This window comes from Elephantulus edwardii, unplaced genomic scaffold, assembly GCF_000299155.1.
Source record: "Elephantulus edwardii isolate Elephantulus edwardi_28Jun2011 unplaced genomic scaffold, EleEdw1.0 scaffold00054, whole genome shotgun sequence".
NCBI lineage: Eukaryota > Metazoa > Chordata > Mammalia > Macroscelidea > Macroscelididae > Elephantulus > Elephantulus edwardii.
The window spans coordinates 4,869,946-4,880,331 of NW_006399804.1; positions in this window are offsets into that span (position 1 = coordinate 4,869,946).

The window sequence follows — 10,386 nt, forward strand, 5'->3', positions numbered from 1 at the left end:
AAAATCTCACATCCTTGACACAAGTTTCCATCAAATCCCCCTGAGAAAGGGGAGGGGCTTGGCGAGCCCATCCTGTCATGTACCATCAATAAAGTACACTGTACTCAGCCAAAAAAAAAAAAAAGAAAGAAATACATCAGTTGTGCGTGTACTACCCTGATCTATCACACAAAGAATGGCTAAGCAGTTGCAAGCAGAGGAAATGTACAGGATTTGAAGAATAACTTTAGAGTAATATAAGTAGACTCTAATAAGAGTATTATATGCCTCCGGAAACTCTATGAACTTTGATAAATGTCGATAGTTGTAGAGGGGCTTCAGGCCTTTTGTTCATAGGGTCGCTATGAATCATGCTTGACTTGAAGGCAGTCAACAACAACAAGAACATTTAGATTCTGGACAGAGAAAATCAGACCAAAATATGGAATTCACTTTTTTCCCTCCAAGTTTGATTTTATAGGAGGTATTCTGTGGATTGGAGTCCCAGAACACTTGATCGTGCTAATGAGAAATCTATACTTGGACCAAGAGGCAGTCGTCAGAACAGAACAAGGAAACACTGCATGGTCCAAAATTGGGAATGTGTCCTATCTCCATACCTTTTCAACCTGTATGCAAAACAGATTATCCAGGAGGCTGGGCTCTATGAGGAGGAATGTGGGGTCAAGATTGGTGGAAGATCTATCAACAATCTGCGATATGCAGATGATACAACCCTGCTTGCTGAAACTGAGGAGGACCTGAAGTGCTTGCTGCAGAGGGTCAGGGACTGCAGCCTTCAATATGGATTGAGGCTCAATGTCAAGAAGACAAAGATTCTTACCACTTGGCCTATTGGCAGCATCAGGATGGATGGTGAAGAGATTGAGATTGTTCACAGCTTTAGTTTGCTTGGCTCCACAGTCAACACTCTTGGCACTAGTAGCCAGGAAATGAAAACACATATTGCCATGGGAAAGTCTGCTGTTAGAGACCTCTCCAAAGTACTGAAGAGCAGTGGTGTCTCTCTGGAGATTAAGGTGCATCTTATACAGGCATGGTCTTTGCAATCACTTGTTATGCATCAGAGAGTTGGACAATGACTAAATTAAGGAGGATAGAAGGAGAATTGATGCCTTTGAGCTGTGGTGCTGGAGAAGAGTATTGAGGGTACCATGAACTGCTAGGAAAACAAACAGATTGGTCCTGGAAAGGGTCAAACCGGGTGGCTCTTTGGAGGCAAGGATTTTGAGGCTCTGTCTAACATACTTTGGACATGTTGTAAGGAGGGATGGGTCCTTGGAGAGGGACATCATGCTTGGTAGGATGGAGGGACAGTGCAGGAGGGGAAGGCCGTCTATGAGGTGGATTGATTCAGTGACTGGGATAATTGGGATGGGTGTATCGGAGATGGTGCGATTGGCACAGGACAGAGAAGAGTCTAGGGATGTTGTACATAAGGTCACTGTGAGTCGCAAGCAACTCGACGGCACATAACAACAACAACATTCTGTGAATATGAGAGAACAATAAAAAAAATTGCATGTTGTTGTTGTTAAGTGCCATCGAGTCGTAGGCGACTGACTCATAGTAACCCTATGAATGAAAGTCCTGGACACCTGTGTGACTTTTGTCCTTTCTCCAGATTCATAGGGTTTCCAGAGGCAAACTATTATGGAAGTGGATGCCACTCCTGCCTCCGAGATTGTTTTAATCGGGGAGCTCCACCAAACAGTGTCCACCATGGGTAACCATTACCACATTTGACTCATCAGTGTCAGTGTTCAGCTTCATAGCAACCACTAGTTATTTCTGTACAGCAAGTGGACATACCAGGGTTTCCAGAGGCAAGTGATAATGGAATTTTCCATAGATAAAGGATATTATATTAAATCTGATTTTAAAGTTAGGATGTTTGAGGCTGTCAGTAGGATCTCATAGCTAATATCTGAAATTTACTAGAAATTGTCAATTCTCTAATTTCCTTTATGATGCACGGATCTAGTGAAATATTTAGTATCCATTTTCATCAGAGTGAAATTCATATTTTGAAACACACTATATTGCTAATATTGCTATGATATCCCAAACAAACATGAAGGAATACAATTTCAGATCTTCATGGACCCATAATTTTATAATAGTGACTCTTGCTAACTTTATGAAATTATTATTACCAAATTTCAGTCTTTATTATACTCATACAGCCTCATCTGAATACAGGATATGTTTATCAGTTGCATCTTTATTAAATTAAAACAAATTCAAAATACCTTTTCTCCTCATAAATCTTTCTCTTCCTCTGCAGGCAAGCTGCAATTAGCAGCAAAGCAATATTGAAAGGGGCTTAGAAAGAACAATCAAAGATGTATGAATTTCATGTATGAACTGAGTTTAATGAAATCCCTTTGCTCAGAGAAATGGAAGTGTTAAGTTACTCACACTTTTCAGCTGCTCATATCAAGCTCGCAGTACAACCCACTGAAGGAAGATACAGGGGTGGAAGCTTATCCTTGGACAACCCTGTGAATGCCCAGCTTTGAAATGTTCATGCCATTTGTTATATATAGTTTCCCATGCTTCATGCGGTACAGCTTGTAGGTAAAACTTGATTGCTTATGCTTAATTAGCCCAACCCATTAAGGTCCCACGTGTTAAAGAAGACATAATTTGGTTAATACACTGGCAGCAAATCAAGACATATACCTTATATATTTATTATCAGTATTTATCATTTTTCTTTTTGAAACACAAAATCTTTTTTCTCCTTTCCCCCACAAAACCTCCAACTATATCTGAATACAAATTGTATTTCAGAATATTTCATAACTCTGAATTTCCTGTTTGTTAGATTCAAGAAGTCACTGTGTATTTTCCTGGGGGTATATTTTTTTCAGCTAATGCCAGCACAGTGTTCATTCCAAGAGCTGATGCAACAGAATCGGGCATTTCCCTGAGAATTACTGACTTCTTGCAACAGCCCTAAAAGTAACCAACTTTTCTAAGTCAACATCACTTCATCTGTGCGCTTTGGTGTAGGTGTATGCAGTCTCGATGAGCAATTTCATCTTGTGAAGGAAGATGTCACTTTTTCCCCCCCAAGTATCCCTGCCTCCCAGCTCAGGCTAAGGTAAGCTGTCCTTCATTTGAGTGACATATGTTTAATGGAAAGGCACAGCTGACACTCAAGCACAGTACTGATATTAGGAATGTGCCTTTAATATAAATATATTATTAATATGAGTATGTCTTTAATAACTGCAATCAAGCTATTTCTGGAAAATAGAGTGATATATACCCAAAGCATAGTAATGTTCACCAAGTTAAATTTATTAATTTTTACTGAAAGTTACTCTGAAAAAAATAGCCTACTTAAATATCTTTCATTCATCTGTTGACCATGGATGGGAACTTTGTCTACTATGTGTCCATTTTTCAGTACACCAATTACTATTTTCTGTGCTAAATTTATTAAAGAGCTCTCCAGGCACAACAGTTGGCTAACACTTGATGGACAACCTAAAGATTGGTGGTTCAAATCCATTGGACAGCTCCACAGCAGAAAGACTTAACAATCAGAGTGTATAAAGAGTACATCTTGTCACAGGAAGGTTTATTGAAACAATTCTACTCTGTCAGATGGGGTCACTATCAGTGAGAATCAATGTGATACTTTTGCTACAACTTGCACACAACAACAAATTTATATTCAGATTTGGAAGAAGAGCAATATTGCCACAACGTAGCATAAAATGAAAGGACTAAGATTATAATAATCATGAGTACATTTTTACAAAATGATTGAATGTTGTCTTGTTGTTATTTTGCTTTCAAGTCAAAACTAACTAATAGCTGACCCTCCAGCAGGTTTTCAGAGGCTGTGAATCACACAGGAGGGGGTTGCCCATCTTTATCCTGCAGAACAGCTAGTGGATTCTAAGTGCTTGCCTTGGGGTTGGTAGCTCAACTCCTTACCCAGTGGACCACTAGAGCTCCTTATATACTGAATAGAAAAGAAGCATGATCTACCCTTTTGCTTACTGTTTCATAGATGAAACTATTTTACAAAGAGTAGTGAAAGGAAGGGAAATTCTAGTCTTTCAAAGTCATAAAACAGAAAAAAACAAGATATTTTCATTACTGAAAACAAGCAGAAATTGAATCAGCAAAAAACATACATATCTAATCTATAAATGCTTTTGCTATCGGAATTTTCAGAAACAGACTTGAATTCTAAAATAATTAAATATAAGGTAACTAAAGTATCAAAAGTCAAAGAATGATGGATGGAGGGGGGGATGTGAAAAAAAAGTCAGTATCAATGAACATACCAGCACTAGGTTGAACTTTGTTTCTTATACTGTTCTCTTAGAAGAAAATCCAAGGCTTTTGGAAAAAGGGCTGGTATATGAGATATACAATATGAACCTGGAGCATCTTTTAGTGTTAGAACCAACATTTCTATGTGAGACTGTGTGTATCTTAATATGCAGTTGTCATTGTGGTTCTCTATTTGAAGTACTCCATCATTTCTTGTAAGGTTGGTTTGATTACAAAGTTCCTCAATTTCTATTTATCTGAAAATATCCTAAATTATCCCACTGTATTTGATGGATACTTTTTCTGAGTGTGAAATTTTTGGTGAATAATCTCTGATGGCCTAATGGCAAGAAGTCACACTGCAATTCTGAGGGCATGTGGTTTGAGGCCACCAGCTGCTCTAAGTGAGAAAGATGGATAATCTCCTCCCTTGTGATTAACTGCCTCTGAAAATCTGCCAGAGGGTCAGCTATAGGTCGGTTCCAACTTGATGGTACACAGCAACAACACAGCTTATCACTATGTTCTTGCCTGATTGGTTTCTGCTGAAAAAGGCAGTTTAGTTTATTGCTTCTCCATTGAAGTAACTTCCTTTGTTTCTGAGCTGTCTTCAGGATTCTTGTCTTTGGTTTGGAAAGTTTCATTATGATATATCTTGATACTTTTCTTAGGTGGCCTATACCATGTGGGCATCATGGAGCTTCCTAGCTGTATAGCTTCTCATTTTCATAACACTAGGGCAGTCTTCTTTTAGTAAATCTTTGACAATTTTCTCTGTGCTTGCTTTGTTTTGTTTTATCTCTTGCTGTTTTGAAATTCCTATCAGATCTAATTCATTCTCTCAGTGCCATCCTGTAGAATTCTCAAGTGTTCTTAATTTTTAAAATGTTTTTCTAAATATTTCTTTAACAGATTAGTTTTGTTTGTTTGGTATTTTTTAGTACCCAAGATTTTCATCTTTTATTGTATTTTTTAAGTGCAGGGGGGTTTGTTTGTTTGTTTGTTTTCTTGCAGGGTTTTTTAAAAAAAAATTTTTATATTAGTTTTCTTACAAACTTCCTATACATTGTGTTTCACACTACTCTTTATTCACATTGTGTTTCATAAAATTATTTCTATTCATTATGTTTAGTAAAATTAATTACTATTGGATTATGTTCACCACTACCCTGTCTTTTCATGTCCTCACCAGATCTTTTACATTGCCTTTACTCCCCCTCCATCCATGAAATTGTGAAACTCTTCTAACAGGTTAGTTTTGAGAGATTTTACTTCAGAATCCACAGTTCTGTCTTCTATTGCTTCCAATCCAGTTCTCTTGCTTTAAATGTATTCTGTACATACTGTAAATGTTCTGTATTCTGAAATCTTAGTATTAATTGTCTAAATTTCTATTTGCTTTTTTCATACAATTTCTGTTTTCCCCCTAAATCTTCTACAGTTTTGTATGTATTTTCCTTGATGTTTTATGTGGTTTCCTCAAATTTTCTTTCAATCTGTTGAAAGCACTTAAATACCACTCTTGTGAGAGCCTTATTAGGCAGTTGCAGTGCCATTTCTTCCTAATTAACATTTTCTATATTTTGGCCACTTGTCTGGGCTATGCTGTCTTGTTTCTTTTTGTGAACGCAAGTTTTCTGTTATCTTTGAGACACTGTAGTATGGTTGCATTTGACTGTATGTTGATGTGTTTTATGCGGGGTTCTTTTATTTATTATGTTTTAGTTTTTTATGATATAATCAAGTGTGTTTTATGATATAATCAAGTGTGCAGGGTGAGTATGCTACTAAGCTTATTAGTTTGGGGCCACGTAGGTGCCCACATTGTGTGTTCTGGTGAGTTTAATAGGATCTCTCTGTTTGCTATTGATGTAGAATAGTTTAGGTTTGGTTGGGCTGATGTTGATTACTATCTAACATTTATTAGGGTGCTGCATAAGTGGGTAGTGGCCCTTTCCCAAGGTGGAGCTGCACAAGGTGTAGGTGCGGGCAAGCAATATGGACACGGTTGCTATCTCCTATCAGTTGGGGCAAAACCCAAAAAAAATTTTTTAAGGTGAAAAGAAAGAAAATAGAAATAGAAAAAGCAATAGTAGTAAAAAAAATCATTAAGAAAAAGGAGCGAAAGAAAGAGCAATAAAAAAGAAAATAATAACAATTTTGGATAAAAAGGAAAACAAAACTAGGGATAAAAAGAACAAACAAAAACTAGGGAGGGGAAAAGAAAAACAAATTAAGGAAAAGTAGGAGAAAGAAATGGGGGGAACAAGAAAAGGGGGTTAGGAGTCCATGGGAAAGAAAACAAAGGGGAAAAATAAGAAAGGAGAAAACGGATGATGGGGGTGGGAGGTAAGGACAGTAACAGGAGACAAAATTCAGGACTCCAAGAAGTTTCTACAACTTGGAAGAAGCTTAGTGCTAGAGGAATTTCTTCCACCTGAAAGGCATCCAAAGGTACTTGAAACTGATCCTGCTCTTCTAGAAGTCGTCCAGGAGCCGGCTCCCTGGTCCTTCCAGAAGGAGTTCCTGTGGGCCCAGAAGATGATTGCGGGCAGGGCACTTGGTTTAACATTGCATGCTACCCTGGGGAAACAGATAATGCAAGCCACCAAACTAAGGGTGGTGTGGAACTAGCTTCTGATTCACCTGACAAAATGGGATGTCACTTGCTGCTTGCTGGATGAGAGTGAGAGATGGCCACAACACTGGTGACTAGAAAAGTATGGGAGAATTAGGGGGGAAATGTACCTTGCTGGTCAACAGCTACCGGTGTCACTGCTCAGGCAGGCCTAAGTGAACAGAACTATCAACCTGTGACACCTATTAGAATGCTGTTTGCGAAGTTTTCAAATGTCTTCTCTATGTCAGGCCAGTCAATGATTCCGTATTCTGTTTCTATTTATGGTTTTCTGTGTTTTGGTTTGGTAGGTTTTTTCGTAGTTGGTACCCGACCTACATCATTATGCTTGTTTATTGGGTTTGGTGTGGTTTTTTTTTTATTTTTATACTGGTTTATTTACAAAGTTTGTATACATTCTTTTTCACATCAGACATTTCCATCTCCATCCACCCATCAAATTGTGTGGCCCTATGATTACTGCCCCTCTCTTTGCCCATCCTCAGTCCTCTGCTCCCACTGTCCCCCACCTCTTGGATCCTCATACTCATTCTACAGTAATGGTGTTATACAATATTTTGTCCTTATGGGACTGAGTTATTTCACTTAGCATAATGCTCTCCAGTCCCACCCAAATTGTGTAGTGATTTACAAAATCACTGCCCCTGGGTGCTACGTAGTATTCTATCATGTGAATGTACTATAATTTCTCAATCCATTCAATTGTGGTTGGACATTCGGGCTGTTTAAATGGTCTTGCAATGGTGAATAACACTTTTGAATCTCAGAGTTCCAGGATTCTCAACAGTCTCTGTTTCAATTGATTTTTCATGTCTTTGATTCAGTAGTATATAGGTATTTTATCCACCTGTCCATCAATTTACTGGAATTTTCACTGCTTTCTTGTTGTGGCTCATATTAAAGATCAACAAGTTTCTACTATCATGATTTACATTCTCCATCAAATTCAATTGTAATAATTATATAAGGACAAATCTTTCTGTTAAGAGTCTAATTGATATCTGAGCACACATTGCATAAGTCCACAATAATTAGTCTCTGTAATTTTTCTTTTCTATATAGAACTTATACATATATGTAAACATATATATAATTATAGAAAGTGTATGAATGTGTGTGTTCTCATCTGCATGTCAATATACTGAACCACACAGTCACACACATACACACACCACTGTCATAGTAAATTCTGACTTATTGAAAGCCTACAAGATAGAGCAGGACTGTCCTCATAAGACTTCCAAGGCTGTGATCTTTATATAGCAAACTGTCACATCTTTCTCCAGTGGAGCAAGCTGCCAACATTCGCTTAGTAGCTGAGTGCTTTAACTACTCCTTCACCAGGCCTTCTAATTCAATATACTCTCTCTGTGTGTCATTGCTGTCAAGTAAAAATTGACTCATAGCTGATCTTCCAGCAGGTTTTTAGAGGTTGTAGATTGACTACAAGAAATTACTCATCTTTCTCCCTCAGAGCAGCTGGTGGATTAGAACCTCCTGCCTTTCAGTTAGCAGTGCAACCCTTTACTCACTGAGACACCAGAGGTCTCTTTCAAAATACTTTCGGGATAAAAATAACTAAACTAAGAGGTTTTTTTCTTTTCCTTTATCATTTTGTCTTCTATTATGTAATGCCTTTCCTTTCAATCACCTTAATGTTTGTGCACATATACACATGTGTACAAAGGGAGTTCCGGTGACCTAGTCTGTAAGGGATTGTGCTACCAGCTCCAAAGCAAGTGTTGGAATTCACAGCCTCTGAAAACTCTGTGTGTACGTGATTCACAGTCTTTGAAAACCTCCCGATGAGTCAGTTCTCACTCTATGGCAATGAGATAGTTATGTATATATATGTGCACATGGGCACGTGTGTGTGTGCACATGTGTGTGTGCATGTGTGTGTATTCTTCCAGATAGAATTAGAGATTATACACTTCCAGCATTTGTGAGCCAAATGAGAATGTTCTTTCATGCTATACACAAATAAAGACTTTCTGTTGAAATTACTATTTTTCAATCTGTCATTTGTGCAAGGTGGTTATTTAGAAAGAATTCTCTTCCAAACCAGGGTAATTTTACACACTGCTTCCCCTAATTATGCCTCCTGTTAGATTGGCTTTGGAAATCTGAACCAACTGGAGAATACCTAGCAATGGAGCAGCTGAGTGAAAATTAACTGAGAAATGGCTATGTAAAGGAAAATAAACAAGCAAACAAAATAACTTGAGCCCAGAGGTGAATCAATGTACTCTTGGGTGTTTATTATCTCTCCAAAATTTATTCACTGCCATGGAATCTATTCTAACTCATAGTAACTCAACATTGGATTTCTGAGACTATAAATCTAAAGAAAGAGATTGCCTATCTTTCTCCCTGGGCACCACTGGTGGATTCCTCAGGCTTGCAAGTTCTATTGATTAGCAGCACAAAATTTCTGGCTATGCTTGAAAATACGTCTCACAATTTAGTTAATTTCATTGAATACCACTTCTCTGCCTTTTGTAGAGGTCTGGTGGCAGAATCGATGACAAGTTTCATTGCTAAACAAAAAGTTTCATATCTTCACAGGTTCAAATCTACCAATGAGTTCAAGAGAATAAGATGGCAGTCTCTTCATTGCAATTTACAGACTCGGAAACCTTAGAAAATGTCATTGTGAGTTGGAAACAACTTGACAACAGTGAGTTCTCTGCTTTCCAGGCTATTATGAATAACAGTTTGGAGACCACTGAGTGTGTGTGTGTGTGTGTGTGTGTGTGTGTGTGTGTGTGTGTGTAATTAGATATCCCTCTATCTGGATCTTGTTTGACCCACTCATTACCTAGATGATTTTAAAAGAGCTGGTCACCTCACTAAGTCTCAAATTCCTCAGCTATAAAATGTTAGATAACAATACCTTCATGTTATTGGTAGGAGGAAAAAGCCTGAGGAATAGACTGATGAAAAGAGGACATTACACATAGAATATGGGTAAGGTCTAAGGTTTTGTTTTGGATGGTGGATAGGTAAGTGCTTATTATGTTACAAAAACCAAGCAATTCAACAACTAAATAAATAAGCACTGGCCATAAATTAATGAATGATTTGGTTTCATCTAATTAAATTATTTAATCTTGCTTGGATCAACAATCAACATCCTTGATACCATCAGTGAGATGAGGAGACATATTGCATTGGACAAGTACTTGTCAGGAATCTCTCCAAAATACTGAAAAACAATGATGTCAGTTTAAAAACTAAGATGCGCCTTATTCAGGCCATGGTCTTTTCAATCACATACTACACATCTGAGAGTTAGACAATGAATAAGGATGACAGAAGAATTGATGGTTTTGAGTTGTGGAGTTAGAGAAAAGTACTGAATAGCCCATGGACTACCAAAAGAACAAACATACATGTCTTGGGAAAAGTGTATCTAGAATACTCCTTGGCGATAAAAATCATAAAGC